This window comes from Benincasa hispida, chromosome 9, assembly GCF_027475165.1.
Source record: "Benincasa hispida cultivar pf3 chromosome 9, pf3_genome.v1.1, whole genome shotgun sequence".
NCBI classification, from domain to species: domain Eukaryota; kingdom Viridiplantae; phylum Streptophyta; class Magnoliopsida; order Cucurbitales; family Cucurbitaceae; genus Benincasa; species Benincasa hispida.
Genome location: NC_143486.1, coordinates 77,878,206 through 77,893,045, shown reverse-complemented (window position 1 = coordinate 77,893,045; position 14,840 = coordinate 77,878,206).

Sequence of the window (14,840 nt, the reverse complement as noted above, 5' to 3'; positions counted from 1 at the left end):
AATTGTCACTTAAGACATGATCCACTTGTATGTCACTACATACATACTTAAGTTACATAAAGACAACCAGGGATATTAAGTTTATTGGTTTGTAGTAAAATAAACAACATCTAAATGTGCAAAGTCAAGAAGTGAAGTAAATATCATAAATATTATACATCACAAGCGTTCTTACAAAGTTGTTTACAAACTACAGGACACGAAACTTTAGGACACAAACCCTAACATGTGTATGGTTCTAAGGATTTGATCCTTATGGGATACACGGACTCTGATTTTCAGACTGATAAGGATTCTAGGAAATCCACATCAGGATCAGCGTTCACTCTAAATGGAGGGGCAGTAGTATGGAAAAGCACCAAGCAGGGATGCATCGTGAACTCCACCATGGAGGCTAAGTATATAGTGGCTTGTGAAGCTGCTAAGGAATCCGTTTGGTGCTGTGGCTAATTCCGGAGATCCTAGGAGTCATAGGCGCGACAAGCACATAGAGCAAAAGTATCATCTCATTTAAGAGACTGTGCATCGAGGGGACGTGATTGTCACGAAGATAGCTTCGGAGCACAACGTTGTTGATCCGTTTACGAAAGCCCTTACGGCTATAGTGTTTAAGGGTCATCTGCAGAGTATGGGTCTATGTGACAGACCACTACTGGACTAGGGCAAGTGGGAGATATTGTACTCGACATTTTATTCCCTCGTTTATTGTTTATTGTTTTGTGTATTTTATATTTTCTTATTTTGTACACTCCACTAGCTTTAAGACAAGTGGGAGATTTTTTAGGTTGATGCCCTAAATCTCATAGAGTCCTACAGTTTGTAAACTTTGTATGAACAAACTCTTATGTGACTAATAATATATGATATTTTATTCACTTTGTCTATAAAATATGTGATATTTTAGTGGCGTTAACCACAAACCAATAAACTAACATCCAAGGTTATCATTGTAACTTAAACATGTATGTGGAAACATACAGGTGGATCATATTTAAGTGATAACCTAAATGGTTTGTAGTATATGGATGAGGTTGGGTACCTTATCCTGGTAATACTATGAGTATGGCTCGCATTGTAGGTGTTACAATTTTTGTAAAGTGCTATAAATGACCTGATCCTGTTCATTCATGTATTAGACATGCGAGCGAGATATTCTATATAATGGAGTTTGTATGAGATCGAACCATGAAATGTTTAGTCTCATTATATAATACCGTTCATAATAGAGACTTTCATTTCACCATGATGACCATAGGTAACATGACCTGAATCCTAAGTCGGCAATCTGACCATTCTCACCCATACAAATCAAAGGACTACCCTTATAGGCAGAAGTTTACAACTCACTCAGGGATTCATTTGATTGGGGAGCTAGAAACATAGCCACATAAGATGGAATTCACTCCTTCCCCAAAATAGGAGTAAGTAGATAAATTTCTCCCGTAAGGGCTAATTCCGGGTCTTGAACAATGTGGCACCATACTCTCTCCTGACCCGAGTGAGATTTAGTCATAGTAAGACTATGATCTATTGTTCATTAGAGGGATTAGTGGTACTTAAGGAATTAGATGTAATTACAGTGGCAAAATGGTAATTTGGTCCAACTGTACTTACGAGCAATTTGTGAAGGGTCATCGTACTATTGATTGGTTATATCCAATGGACACAGAAATATATTTATAGTACAAAGAATACAGCTGTCGGCCTTTAGTGGAGTGTTCGACAGTTAACGAATGGTGGATAATGTAATTAAAGAGTTTAATTAATTATCCATGTACCGTTGGAGCTTCAAACTACAGGTCCATAAGGTCCCCTTGGTAGCTTAAAAGGATTTAGTTTAGAATCAGTTTTTGGGTTAATTTGAATTGTTCAACTTAATAAGAGGGATTTAATTATATATGATATAATTAAATTGTTTCAATTATATATGATATAATTGTCATAATGTATTTGATACGTTATAGTTTAATAGGAGGAAATAAATATTTGAATGAGATTCAAATATATTTTCTATGAATGTGATTCATAGCTGTTAAATTTAATATAAATATGATTTATATTAAACGCCATAAAATAGAGAAAAGAAACTATAATTTATATGATTCATAGAAAATATATTTGAATTTAATATAAATATAATTTATATTAAACGCCATAAAATAGAGAAAATAAACTATAGTTTATATTGTATATGATACAATATTAAAACTCTAGGTTATATGTTATATTTGATATAACATATAGTTTAATATAAATATACTATGATAAGTTAGTTATCATATTTATTTATATTATGTTATTATTTTGAATAATAACTTCCCTCTTTTCTCTCCAACCATCTTAGTGGGTGGTTATTGATTTCGTGGCAAGAGGATTAAAAGAAAAGTGGTTTTCTTCTTCTTTCTCTACGGCTAACATTGGATTTTGCTGAACGGTTGAGTTTGCAAAAAGTTCTGTGTGTTTCAATCTTCTTCTTCTTCTACCTAAACTCTCCCTCCTAACCAAAATAGTCAGAGCCCACTACTCCTAGGTTCTCACCCCCAGAATACTAAAGGCTCATTGTGATAGTGTTCTCTTTGTTTGGTTCAAGAAAATCTTGAAGAAGGTTTTCAAGAGGTTGCTGTGTTCGTGACTGTTCGAGAGAGTTACACGAAGAAAAGTTCTTCAAGGGTAATGTATCTTGAACCCTTTTATTTCTTGTAAAAGCATGTTATAGTTTAATTTTAAATGCATATCTATTGTATGTTTACTGTAAACTATGTTTTTCAATAATTAATGGAATTTGGACAATCCGCTTCCGCTCAAGGATCTCTTAATACGAAGTCCTTCAAAGAGGTGTCAGAAGAAATGTTACTAACAAATGCCTTAACATCTTCCTCTGAGTCACTGTTATCTTCAAATTCAGCATCAGATAAAGTTAAAACATAACTTTTACTCTGTTTCTTCATAAAATTAGGACATTCAGCCTGAATATAACCATAATCGGCATATTATCTACATTTGATATACTTTTCTTTTTAAGCACGAAAATACTTGACTTGTCAGCGCTCATATCGTGTTAATTGTATTCTTCCAACTAGCATAGTTCTCGCCAGTCAGTTTATCGCGGCTAAGTAGCAGTTGCCATAAAAAGTTACTGAAAAAGAACAAACTTAATGAGTCTACTTGCATTACCACTTTTAACACCAATTAAGTTTTAGCAAAATAGTTCTATTGTACCTTAAGTGACATCTATTTTGCAATAGTACCCCAGTGAGGCAGGACAAAAGTCATTATAGGGTGATCAAGTGCCCCTTCACTAGAATGAGACAATCTCAATCATTAGACAGAAACAACTCTTTGTAATTGAATCTAACAATCGCCATTTTTCGATCCAGAATTTGTTAACATCCTTAACAATTTCGTGTAAGTGTAACCCCTCATTTTAGGCCCTAGAGTCCCACTTTAATGCGCCCACCATAGGGAAAAAGTATATTAGGACAAGAGACTAAAGCAACCCTATCCATTTTTGGAGATTAGATAAAGAGTTGTGCAAAAACAACCATCCTTTAGGGGGGGACACTCCCAGGGTGCCTCGAGATGATGCACTAAAACTTTATCCAACTTAATGAGAGAGACCGAGGGATATGTTGTCACACGTCCTCCTCTCACTTATTATGAACATTTTCTCCATTCACCTTGGTATTGACCTATCCAAATGTCATCCTTTAGGGGGTCACTCCCAAGGTGCCTCGAGGCCGATGATAGATCTCACGATGTGAACTTTTTAGGGAGAAACGTTTAGAGGTAAAGTGAAGTATCATATACCCCAATTACCTCCCATTAAATGTTCTACCTAGAGATTCATTAACTTAGTAAATCCGGCTACTAATTTTAACTAAGTGGTTGTTTAATTTGCTAAAAAACAACATTTTCTTTTGATGATTAAACAAGTTCGATCCAAGTCTTATTAAAAAATTTAACAGACTTTCATCAAATTTATATGCATACAACAAATCTATCTAATTCACCTTTCCAGGTAGGTTTCCAGGTAGGGGTGCAATGTTTCCATCGACTTAAGTACCTCAGCCTAGCCAAAACCAACCTTAGCCAAAAGGTTCATTATAGATAGATTTGGTACATATTTAATCTTTTATTAGTCAATTTAATTCTATTAAACCGAATTAAAAGATTAAACTTAGATATCTAATCTCATTAGTACCATGATCTTAGGTATATCTCCATCAAATTTTAGAACACTTTTAAAACATGATTAAAGCCTAAGTTTGCATGCAACTTTTTCTTATTGATTTTAATTCTAATTTCATTAATTATAACACTTATAAAAAATGAAACAATCAAAACCATTCACATTGCTAAGCTAGACATTCACAAGGTTTTTATAACTTTTATAAATAAACCTAAGTGTCATGCTTCATGCAATGTTCATTCATTACTAATCTAACTTTTATATAACAAGTAATGAACTAAGCATACATGCTAACATACATCCTTATATTATAACATTTATAATAAAGATGATGCATGGATATGCTTTGATGCATATATATATATATTATCTCTTATATTATATGATGCATGAGCATGCTTTAATATAATTTAATCATGCAAACTACTATATTGTAACACTTATAATATAAAGATGATACATGAAAAAATGCATAACCTATGGTGGGTTTTAAAACTATATGACATACATTATGGCATATAATCTAAACATACATCACATGTACCTTTAAAAAAAAATTGATGGATCGGGATAATATGTCTCAAAACTGGAAAATAAAAGCTAACTATTACAAAAGAATTGAGTCAACCGGGTCTTGAACTGCCCACTCGAAGCCTCATCACTTGATCGTGTAGCAACTCCTTCAGATTGTCGAGTGACACACATAGAGAATAAACGATCATGTAGCATTGATCACGTGGCTAAGGACTATGCGATGAGCATGAAAGTCCACGTGATCGTGCAGCGCACATTGAGTAACGCATATCATGCGATCGTGCAGCCAACGACTATGCGATGAGTACGCTTGGCTACACGACCGAATAGCAAGCGTCGAGTATCTATACCAAGTGATCGTGTAGCTAGTGACTATGCGATCCTCAAACAATCAGACACAACCACAAGAGTACCTTGGTATTCTCAGTGTGAGAATCCAGAAGTTGTGGGCTCTGGCTGATTTTGGATAGAGGGAAGGATTGGAATAGACGATCGAGTAAGTGATGACGCAGTCGTGTAGCAGATGCAAGCCTATCGCATAGACTCGATATTCGGTCGTTTAGAAAGAACCTATCACACCCCGTTCCAAATTTTCCTTTAACCTAGAACGAAGCATGAAGACGTTAAACATCACTTCTCTCTATGATATCTAACGTCCCAATTCTTAACATAATCCTTATTGTTGATCTATAAATCTCTTTAAACAGTATTGTGATTTAAACTGAATCAAATTCCTAAACTCTGTCAATGAACATAGATTATTTTTGGAAATGGGTTTGGAAGTCTGGGTTTGATCTTGAGTTCAAGATATGTTAAGAATTGGGACGTTAGATATCATAGATGACACAGTCATGTAGCAGATACAAGCCTATCGCAGACTCGATACTCGGTCGTTTAGAAAGGAGTACTATCGTATAGTAAAACTCGATCCCTATTGTTTAATCACTTTATAGTTAATAAAGTCAGTCGTGTGTTGCAGTCTTCTAAGATTTTGAAATCCCATTTCATTTTATCTCACAATTGTCATAAAACTGTCTAACCACCCACTAAGGTCGGTTATTGGAGAAAAGAAATTTAATTTTCATATAATTAATAAGATAAATAAATACAATAACTAACTTATCATATTATTTTTATAACCTATAGTTTTAATATTGCATCACATACAATATATAAACCATAGTTCTTTTTCTCTTTCTATGGCATTTAATATAAATCATATTTATATTAATTCCGCCAATCAAATAATAATGTATCAAATACATCATATCAATTATATCATATATAATAGAATTAATTTAATTATATCATATATAATCAAATTCTCTCTTGTTAATTTGAACATTTCAAACTAACCTAAAAACTGATTTTCAACTTGAATCTATTGAGCTACCAAGAGGACTTTATATAGACCTGTAGCTTGAAGCTCCAACAGTACGTGAATAACTGACTAAACTCTTTACTCACATTATCCACCATCCGTTAACTGTCGGGCACTCTATTAAAGACCGACAGTTGCACTCTTCGCACTACAGATATATTTCTGTGTCCATTGGATATAACCAATCAACACTACAATGACCTTTCACAAATCGCTCGTAAGTACAGTGGGCCAAATTACCATTTTTCCCCTGTAGTTACATCTAACTTCTTAAGTACCATTGATCCCTCTAATAAACAATAGATCATAGTCCCACTAAAACTAAACCCTTCTCGGGCCAAGAGAAGGTGTGACGCCACATTGTTCAAGCCCTGAAATCAGCCTTTTAAGGGACCAATTTATCTACTTACCCCTACTTCGGAGAAGAAGTGAATTCCATCTTGTGTAGCTAAGTTTCTAGCTCCCCAACTAGATGAATCCCCAAAATGATAGGCTTGTTGAGTCAGTGATCTGGCCACTCTCACTCATGCAAATCAAAGGACTGCCTCATAGGCAGAAGTTCACAACTCACTCAAGATTAAGGTCATGTTACCTATGGTCATCTTAGTGAAATGAAAGTCTCAATCATGAACGATGTTATATAACGAGACTAAACATTTCATGGTCCGATCTTATACAAACTCCTTTGTATAGAATATCCTTGCTTGCATGTCTAATACATGAATGATCAGGATTAGATCATTTGTAGCACTTTACAACATTTGTAATACCTACAAAGCAGGCCACACTCATAGTGTCACCAGGATAAGGTATCATTCCTTAATCCATATACTACAGACCATTTAAGTTATCACTTAAAATACGATCCACTTGTATTTCTCCACATACATGTTTAAGTTACAATGATAACCATGGATCTTAATTTATTGGTTTGTGGTTAATGCAACTAAAATATCAAATATTTCATTGACTAAAGTGAATAAAATATCATATATTATAAATCACAAAATGTTTGTTCATACAAGTGTTTATAAACTACAAGACCCTACGAGATTTAGGGCATCAATCCCAACAGAACTTGCACAGTGGAATGATGATCAAAGAGCAATAACACAATGTAGAACAAATCGGTCATCACACAGAAATCGTCTTGCTTAATAAAATATACAACTGACCTAAATGGACAACATAATTCTCTTTAAGTAGTCGAATCTAAAGAAAACAAATCCCCATTTGGAATAGAAAGGTCGCTCTTTGATAAAGGAAAATATCGAACAAAATATTGTAGTTGGATATGTCCAAATAAGGAAAATATTCTACAGGAAAATAAACTATTGTCTGAAACAGATGTTAAGACTTTATTTGAGATAACCACATAAACCACTGCATTAGAAAATTATAAAGCCAACTAATCAAATCTTCAACATAGTTTTGTCTCTATATTTTAACTCATTTTAGATTTTATAATTTCAAACGTCTAATTTAACATTTGTACTATTTTTAATAAATCTTAAAATTAATCTTTTTTGGTTAATTTTCAGCAAATTTGATTCAACGATAATAATAATTTCTATGCAAGAAAATATACGGTGTAAATATGTGTTTCAAATTTATAAACGAAAGGTTAATAGAGACTAGTTTTTATTAAAAAGAAAACTAATTATAAGGATATTTAAAACTATATGGACTGAAAAATAACAAATCCTTATATTACAGGTTACAAGATATTTGTCGCAAATTATAAACAAAAGTTAACATGTTATTAAACTATTACTTAATTAATATATTGGATGGATATACGTTTTATAATATGTTTCTTGATATAGATAAAGAATGAATATAGCTCAACTAATATAATGTTCATATTATCAATCTCGAAATAAGAAGTTGTTTCACTAATGACATGTATTGTCAAAAGGATATATTTACTTGATATATGATCTCCTCCACCACCAACATTTGATTTTCTTAGTCCCTTAAAAGCTTGATTTGTATGCCAACAAAATCTACTTATTCAAATATCATGTTATTTCAAATATTAATATAAAAATAACCAAGTTTCTGGCTTCATGTTTTTTTTTTTTAAAAAAAAAAAAAAAGTGAATATAACTATTATTATTGTTTTCAAAACAATCTTGATAACTGAAAAAGGAAAAGGAAAAAAGAAAACGCACCCATTGAGAATCACCCTTAATTTTTGGAATATATATTTGTCTTTGTTGATTAAATAAATTTTAAAGACAAATTATCCTCTAGAATGATGGTAGTTGCAGGTTGAAATTGGAAATTTCTTTTATTATTATTATTTTTGACACATGGAATTTTCTTTTATTAAGCCAGGTTGGAATTGGAATTAATTGAAATCGATAGAGTCAATGGAGTTTTTTCCTTTGTTTTCTCTTATTTATATTTATATAGGAGATACGACTCGATAAAGTTACGAGATGAGACTTGGAAGTAATGAATATATTTTTTTTTTATCGCTAGCTTAATTAATCAAAAATTAAATAAGAGGTTTGACTAAAAAAAAATTAAATAAGGAGTTGGATGTTGGTAGTTATTAAACGATTTACTTTTTCTATTTTTGGCTGCTAACTGAATTGAAAAAATTGCCAAACAATCAGATGATAATTATATTCTCAAATTTTTAATTGAAAAATTGAACCCTTAAATTTTCACAAATATTAGAATTAGACCCTCAAATTTATAATAATCATAGAAATTGGACCCCAGATAATAAAAATTGACCCCTCAAACTTATATATTGTTATATTTTCTAAAATTTTAAGGATATAAATGTAATTACCGTCATATTTTAATGCGACAAATTTTTACAATTTACATGTGTGGTATTGATGACTATAAGAACTCTCTAAAAAAACTAAGGATGATACTTACTTAAACCCCTAAACACTAATTATTTGCATGTCGTTATTATTGTCATAAATGCTAATCAATTTTAACATGTAATGGTAAAATTTAACCGAAATTATTGTTTAAAAAATAAATAATAAATTTGTGAGAGAATAATCTTTATATCTTCATCCTACCCCTATATATTTTAATAATTTTTATTATGTCATCCGTTACAACTAAGTAGTTACAACCAGTGAAGTGAAATATTATTTTATATATGAGCGTGATTTAGACTACAAAAATGAAATAAGTAATGGTAATGCTTGAATGAAAAACGTAATTTGTCTAATTATAACTATTCGAGTCGAAATAATATATCATCGCATGTAAAATATTAGGTGTGTTCAAAAAACCCGGTAACCTGACCAATCCGGACTACCCAATTCAAATCGCAAGGGTTGGGTTAAAAATGTTAAAAAAATATTAAATTCGGATTGGGTCTTGGATTACCCTATATATATAAGTTTTAAAAAAAAACAGTCAAATTAAAAATAAAATTTAAAAAAAAAAAAACTAGTGACCCAACCCGAAAATTTTGTGTTGGGTTGACCCTCCAAACAAGAATTAATAGGCTTCATTATTAGTCAACCCAAATTTTTGGGTTGATCCACAAAAATCTTCCAACCCGGCCTAATGCAGACTATGTACACCCCTAGTAAATATATTTTACAATGAACAATCACATCCTTTTTCGTTTGCCCAATTGCATTTCTTTGACCCAAAGTGGTATATCATTTTATTAATTCATATTTCACAATGAAGTGGTTACAATTATTGTCTTGGTTCTTTAAAATTTCATTACTTCATATCTTGTGAATCTCTTCAAATAGTTACAAGAAGTCAAATAATGTTGAAAACTATTTTATTAATTAAAATTTAGAAAATAATTTTTTTTCAATGTAGTAAAATTATAAAACTATAAATTTTACCTACTTATGGGTAGTTACAACGAAAACAATAAAAATGAATGTTTCAATTATATATAAATAAGAAGTGTTTTAATTTTTACAAATTTGATTTTCAATAATTGTTGAATAATATTACCATTATTGAAACTTTCTTTTTAGATCAACCAAATAAGGAGGGGGGTTGCGATAAAAGGATTGGAGCATCCCAGTAAAGGACCTTCCTCGATCCAAGTTCCAGGAGAAGGGGTAGGGTATGGGTTGGTATTTATTATTTTTTTTCCTTTTTTCTTATCTTATTTTTTTTCCAAAAAAAATTATTTTCATAATTTTGCTATAAATATTCATCAACATCAGCATTTTATACTTTCATCACATTTTTATAAAATTGAGATAAAAAAAATTTCGATAACATAAAATTTTAAACATTGAGTAGGAGTGATGTCATTTGCTTCACAAATATACAATTGATTTCATAATACCTGAGGGTCATTTGATTGGAGAGTTTTCTGTATCGAAATTAACACATAAAATCTATGTTTGTTTCACTATTTTCAACATTTTGCCAAAGAGCTATTTTCGAGCATCCACACATAAGGAATTTTTATTCCCTTTCAAAATTGTGAATTTTCTTTTTTCTTTTTCTATCTGTTTTTTATTTTATATATAATTTTACTTTGAATATAGTTAATTATTTAATTAACTAATATTAATTCAATAAAATGAATATAAATATTTATTTTAGTAAATCAATAATAATATATTAAAATATTTACTTAACTTATTTTTACAAGAAAAAGATATTAAATGAATGCAACTACTTTTCTAAATAAATAATTAATTAATTAGCTAATCATATCTTAAATATATTTAGTTAGTAGACTAGGATTAGTTAAATTTAGTAAGTACAAAAATTTATTTTCAATAGTAATAATGGATTATGTTCTTTTATAATCAAGCAATTATTTATTTAGATTAATGTTAATTTGACCTTTCGTTATAAACATAAAACTTTTTTACTATTTTTTTATTAACGTATCATATTTTTATCTCTTTTTCACTTTTATATAATATACTATTTACTAAAATGTTATTTCTTAAATTATTTAATAAAATTAACATTATTAATACTGAACTTAATTAATTATAAAAATGATTAAATATTAAATTATAATTAATACGAAATTAATTTAATATATTAATGGATCAATTTAATTATAAATTACTAAATTTTCAAGTATTTATAATTAAAATTATTATTGATTCTTAATTAACTAACTTTTATCAATATATTGAATGATATTTATTTTTTAATTAATTAATCTATTATAATTATATATGATTATCATACTTAATTTCATAAATTAAATACAAACTTAGTTTTTGTTTATAAAATTCTAATAATATTTTTCATGCACAACCAGAAAATCATATTTGATTCTCATTTATTTTATTCTCATACATGTTTTATTCTTAGATATCTATAAAATCTTAAACCAAACTGTGCCTGGGTGATCGAAGAAACGCTTTGTATCATCAATAATAGGTTGGATTTTGCATTGGTAAAATTGATTTTCATAACCAAGTTGCACTTTAGCTTTGGGTCGATATAAACAACCATCTCTCTAAAGCAATTAATTTGTAAGCTATTTTGAATAGCAAAATTTTTTCCTAGTGTTCCACCCATGGTAGCTATTTGTGTTAGTGCAATATGAATGACTAATTTTATTCTACGAAAAAAATTGAGCAATGTCATGTACTATGTAAAACAACATGTTTCATATTTTACAGAATCTGCTTGAAAATTTTTTTCCCTCCTGTTGGACCGTGTAGTGAAAATTTCCTAACATCATTTCTTATTATGACAAACAATATATTTTTTTTTCTTTTCTTAAACATCTTCACAAGACTATATTGTGATCTTGTTTTATATGAAAATAGTTTATGTGTTAAGGGTTTTAGAGATTGTTCAAGAAACAAAAAAACCCGTATGCACACTATTTATGAACTTTATGTTCCTCACTATTGAGTGTGTCTGTATCTAGTTGTTTAGACTAGGCTGATTGTTCGTGAATATTGTAAAACACTTAAAGAGTACTTGAGATTTGGGATGAGTAGTTGATGTTGTATTAATGGGAGTTCATATTAATCTTGGGAGAAACTTACTAATGAAGGTGAGGGAAGCTCACATTTAGGGGGAGCTAAGTACATTATATTAGGAGGATCTTATATAAAGTTTGGGAGAAACTTTGTTGTAGAAGGAGGGAAGCTAAAACTTAGGGAGGCCCGTTGAGGATCATACATTGGAAAAATCAAGGAACCTCACAATCTTAACAAGATAGATGAGTTATCATCTCGTCGTCAATTGATTTTAATATAGAACCCTATTATATCTAATAGGCCCTAAGTTGAAATTGAAGAGGGAGTCTGTCAGACAAATACTTCGTGTCATTCCATTGAGGATAGTATGAGTGACATTGCATCGAATTGGATTACCAATTTTTGTGTTAATTTATCCTATATGGTATTGTTTTATATTAAGTTATTCTATTTATCAGTTACATATTACGGTATCATACTTCACTTCTGTATTTTATATTAAATTCCCTTTAAAATTTCAATTTCTCTCTCTTGGAAGAACTTGGACTTGGTATTAAAGGAGTTACAAATTTATATAGTTAAAAAGAAATATAGCTCATGTACTACTAGACCTATGTGTCAAAATGAATTTAGCTCAGCGATAATTGGTATGGTTTTTTTTCTTAAAAATCGAAGATTCGATCTCCCATTCTTGTAATTACCGTACACTTATATTCAAAAAGGAAAAAAAAACCTACTAGACCTATGTTTATCTAGCATTTGAACTTTTAAAAAAAATATCTATTTAAATTACTGAATTTTCAAAATAATGAAATTAGTGTCCAACACATTTTTAAAGTTCTAATTTTTAATTTTGTATTCAATAGAGTATTTTATATGCTTAAAAAGTTTTAAATCCAAATGTGATGCTAGACATAAATTTCGGTTTATGTATTGGACATTTTTTAAAAAATTATTAATGAATGTATTAGTTACAAAATTGAAATTTCAAGGTTGGGATACGACAAAATTGCAATTTTATGGATCTATTGAATACTTCTAAAAGACTTATTAGACATTGAAAATTTACAAATTTATTAAACATAATCTTAAATATTTGAAGACAATTTATAATATTACCTTCTTATAAACTAATAATAATTATAAAAAAAAAAAAAACTGTTGTTAATTAGATTTTTTTTTTCTTTTTTAATTATCAATCCAAGACCTTAGTAAATACAACTTATAATTGTTTCGAGTTTTTTTTTTCTTTTTGTACGAATGACTCTTTCACTGGCCCCTTTATAATTAATGACTTGCTCCTATAAATCTATGAAATCTAACCTTATACTTACATGTCAGAGCGCACTATCACATTTTATATCGTATTATGTCTTAGAAATGATCATGTCTATTGTAGTCTTAGCATGATTATCATGTCTGGCGCAAAAATAAAAGTCACCATAGACATGAACATCGTATTAGGGTTATGATAGACATGGTCATCTTTAACACAATATGTTATAAAACGCAAGAGTACTTTATGACGTAAATATAAGGTTAAATTTCATAAATTTGTGAGAGATGGGTCATTAATCATTTACGAAATTGAGAAAGAGGACATCCGTAAAAAAAATAAATAAATAATTGTGCCCCTACCACTTAAACCAAGGAAAACGAATTTGGCATGTGCCCTACTTGGATTTGCCCAAGATTATCTATCATCGTAGTAGTTTCAAACAATAACCCACCTTACAAGCTATTAAAGAGTTAAGATTTCGATATTTAGTTTGTAAGTTTGAGATGTTTGAAGTACTAATCCAAAATCTCTACCGTATCCGTGTGTATGTCAATAAATTGTTTCGAAAACTCGGTATATAATCGTGGTTGACAATTTTAATCGTTAAATATTAGAGGTTGGATTTAACTTAAACAACATTTTCATCATTATTGTGTTCACAATTCATATTTTGTGTTGTCCTACATGCATAATAATCCGACTACAATATTTCGAGCAAGTTCTTGTTGTACACATCTTTGAAACCGGAAAAAATCCCTCAAATTTTTCGTTTAGTAACCATTTTGTTTTTGAAATTTGTGTTTGATTGTTCACAATTTTTACTCATAATTTTCTTAGTTGTTATGTAAATATTCGAGTTCTTAAACAATTTCCAAAAACAAAAACAAATTTTTCAAAATCACTTTTTTAATTTTTAAAAGATGGTTTTGGTTTTGAAAACGGTCATACAATGTAGACAACAAAATATCATAAACATTGAACAAAATAGTAATTCTATGCTTAAATTGGAAAAAAAAAAACAAATAGTTATCATCAGTTTTTTATTATTGAGATCTAATGTTGTTGACAATTATCGAACTTATTCAGTTAAACGTTGAATCACAATTAATAAAAGTACCATGGTTTTCTTCTAAATTAAAATTAAATCAAACATCTGCATTAATAAACTAAAATATCATGTTTTCATTCTGCTAACAACAATAAAATAAAGTGGTCATTTTAAATATAAAAAATATTTAAAAATATTTATATTTTATAACAAAAAGTTTAAAATTTACATAACACTTTGAAAATTTTTTGCTAAAAATATAAATGTTTTTATTTTTTTTATTTATAAGAATTTTCCATGGTCGTGCTTTCCTTCTTAAAAAAACAATAAAATAACGATTTTTGTTTTTTTTGTTTTGTTTACTGAAAATTGAAATACATATTGAAATTGTTTAAATAATTACTAAATCGCATTGTCAAAAAATAATAATAAACCAACAATTTGGCAACAAATACTACTTTTGATCGATTGTTTTGTCGCGTTGTGGT